This window comes from Pteropus vampyrus, unplaced genomic scaffold (genome assembly GCF_000151845.1).
Source record: "Pteropus vampyrus isolate Shadow unplaced genomic scaffold, Pvam_2.0 Scaffold15, whole genome shotgun sequence".
Classification (NCBI taxonomy): domain Eukaryota; kingdom Metazoa; phylum Chordata; class Mammalia; order Chiroptera; family Pteropodidae; genus Pteropus; species Pteropus vampyrus.
The window spans coordinates 4,728,766-4,732,402 of NW_011888796.1; the positions used below are offsets into that span (position 1 = coordinate 4,728,766).

General features: G+C 30.5%; 1 pseudogene; it reads right to left on the reverse strand.

The window, feature by feature from the left end:
• Window positions 1-2,226: 2,226 nt before the first annotated feature.
• Window positions 2,227-2,344, reverse strand: LOC111735884 (annotated as a pseudogene).
• Between the last annotated feature and the right edge of the window lie 1,293 nt (window positions 2,345-3,637).

A 3,637-nucleotide genomic window follows, 5' to 3' on the forward strand; every position in this document is an offset into this window, starting at 1 on the left:
GATGTTGAGTATTTTTTCATTTGCTAATTAGACTTTTATATATATGTATGTATGTATGTATATGTGTATGTATGTATACACACATATGTGTATATCTACTTTGTGAAGTGTCTTTTCAAACATTTTGTCCACTTTTAATTGGATTGTTTGTACTTGTCAGAGTTCTATATATAGTCCACCATCAGATTTACATACTATCTTCAAATATTTCCTCTCGGTCTGTGACTTGACTTTTCAGTTTCTTACAGATATTTTGGAAAGCCAAAAATATGGGTTTTGTTCTTATTGCTTGAATTTTAAAATGTAAATTATCAACAAATCGATAGCATTTTTACTTTATAAGTGAGGAAAACAGTGTTCATTATAGGTTATTTGTCAAGGCTTCTCATTAGAATGAGTCTTAAAATATGGGTTATATGGTAACTCCATCTTTAAAACTTTTCGAGGAACTGCAGGATTGTTTTCCAAAGTGATTGCACCATTTTACAATTCCACCAGCAATGTATGAGGTTTCCAGTTTCTCCATATTCTCATCAACATTGTGGTTGTCTTTTTCATTTAATTATTTGAGTATATGCAGTGGTATCCCATTGTGGTTTTGATTTGCATGTTGAACATCTTTTATGTGCTTATTGTCTTTTGCATATCTTCTTTGGAGAATATCTATTCAGATACTTTGCTCATTTTAAAAATGAGTTGTTTGTGTTTTTATTATTGAGTTGTAAGAGTTCTTTAACCATTCTGAATGCAAGGCCCTTATCTAATACATGATTTTCAAATATTTTCTCTCCCATTCTGTGTATTATCTTTTCATTTTCTAGATAATTTCCTTTAAAGAACAAAAGGTTCTAATTTTGATAAAGTCTAATTTAAATATTTTTCTTTTTGTTGCTGTGCTTTTGGGTCATATTAAGAAACCAATGCCTAACCTAAAGCCATGAAGATATATATCTCGGATATTTCACCTATAAGATTTATAGTTTTAGCTCTTACATTTAGGTCAATGATTCATTTTGAATTAATTTTTGTATATAGTGTGGTGTAGGGGGGTCCAGCTTCATTTTTTTGTGTGTGAATATCCAACTGTCTCAACATTTTTCATTCATTGAAAAAGCTCTTTTCCCCATTGAATTTTCTTGGCACTCACATTGAAAATCAGTTGACCATAAATGTAAGTTATTAATTCTTTCCTGTACTTCTGAATTTACATTTTATATCTTTCCTACATCCTTATGAATTTCCCTTAGCGTTTCTTGTTGTGGCAACATTATTCATAAAAGCAAAACAAATGAAAGGTTCCAAAATGTCTATAAATGAAAGAATGAATGAATAAAATGAGTTATTTTTTTATAATAGAATATCATCTAACAGTGAAAATGAATCTACCATAACTATATACAAAAACACAGACAACTCGTAGAAATAAGATATTAAGAACTCTGACTTTTATTCTGTGTGTGATAATTCATTGTAGTGTTTGAGAAGAGGGATAATATTATGTGACTTACATTTTAACAGAATTATTCTGGGTGCTGCATTGAGTATAAGACTGTGGGGTGGGAGGGGTATGGGTAGAAGTTGGCAAATCCACTGTGAGGCTATTGCAATAATTCAGGCAATGGATAATGGTGTCTTAGACCAAGACGCTGGTAGTGGGAATAATGAAAAGTTATAGAACTCTGGATGTATTTTGAAGGTACAACTGACAAAATTTGAGGGGTGTCAGTGAAGAAGAGGAATCAAATAGGTTTTAGAATAACAGGAAAATGAGTCCATTCTAAAGCATATTTAAGAATAATAGCATAGTTGGTATAATGATATTGCAAAAATTATGAAGCATAGCAATGTTTTTAGTCTGAACAAGTGGAAGAATAAAGCATTATTACTCTCTGCACTTTTCTATATATTTGAAAATTTTATAATACACAAATGCTGAGAATAAATAACTTTTTAAAATAAGAATTATAAATATGAATTAAAATATTAATGAAAATATTTGGAGATTTTCAAAATTAGAATAATATTTAAGAAATGAAATACTAGAAAGCACTGGTGGGAGTATCTCAATGATAAAGATTAAATATAAAAAGTTTCCATGAAATTTTGTATTATAATAATTATTTTTTTATTTTTTATTTTTATTTTTTAGGCAAGGCAACCCTTGGTTGACCTCACAGATTGCAAGGACCTTGTCAGCTTACGATTCCTTATATTTTTTATTTTTTACACCTATGGCACCTGGTCTTCCTAAGTGGTCTCCCATCCAAGTACTAACCAGGCCCGAACCTGCTTAGCTTCTGAGATCAGACAGATCAGGCTTGTTCAGGGTAGCATGGCCATGGACTATAATAATTATTATGTATACATAACAATGATTTTATCCGTTTTAAAATTTTCTTTATTGATCCGTGTTCAGCATCTAGAAAGAAGGCACTCAGTAGACTTGAATAAATTAATGTGCACTCAGTAGACTTGAATAAATTAACAAAGAGAGCCTATTTATTCTCCAGGTCCAACTCTTTACTTATTAAACTCCACAAATGCTGTTTGACACTATTCTGCATGATAAGAATGAAGAGACAGCAACATACTTGTTATTATTATCAGAGTAAATTTCAGTTATTATTAAATCCGAAGAACTTTAAACAAAGAAAAACCCAGAGATAAATTTTCTAAAAGAGATATTTTAATCTGTAAAATATGAGCAAGTTAAATTAAGAAATTCAGAAGAGTTCCTTAAATATTCTTTGTCATATGTATCTTGGAATGTGTCTACTTATAAGATATTACAAAAAAATAAGACTATCTTTGAGATAGAAGATAAAGCAGCTTATGTTCTGCAAGGCAGGATTCTATGTTGGTACATTTATCATTCTTACTAGGTGATAGCAAAGCTGACTCAATGATTAACACAATGGTTATCCAAGTGAGGTTAGCATACCACTGGGGGTCACATGATTATTTTAGTTGATACACAGACACACCTTTTTAAAAAAACAAATCTGCAATTCCATGGATATCAATGCTTAGGACTAGGTTAAAGTAGGTATTACAAAAAAAGGAATATGAGTCAATTTAAAATTATTTTTAAAACAATAGCCCACTTGGTATGATAAATATCACAACAATTGTAAAGATAGCAAGTGAAAGACTGAAGTTTTAAAAACACTGGATTAAAGGAATAAAGTAGGGTACAAAGTACATTGTATGCCATTAGTAAGGAGTCGTTAATTTGATAAGATTTGGAAAGGGAATTATGAATCTGGACAGATACTACTTCTAAATGATTCATAGACAATGATTCAAGGACAAAAGATAAACAGATGCTATTAAAGAAAAGGTGCTAGTACTTAGCTGTAGTTTTATCATATACAAAGATAGATAGTACTTGTGTCAAGCACTGGTCAGCTCACTGAGTGTCTTAGGCTGTTACATGTCTGTCTTCACATACATTATCTACTTGAGAAAGAAAAGTACAAAAGACTGGGACTATATCTGTGTATTCAACCTCCTTTAGAATTTGATAGAGCGGAGCATATATGTGGATATTTAATAAATATTTTAATATTAACAAAAGAGCAGTATATAAGATTGATTCAGAAATAACTTTTCCTTGGGGAATAACATGGATACAAAA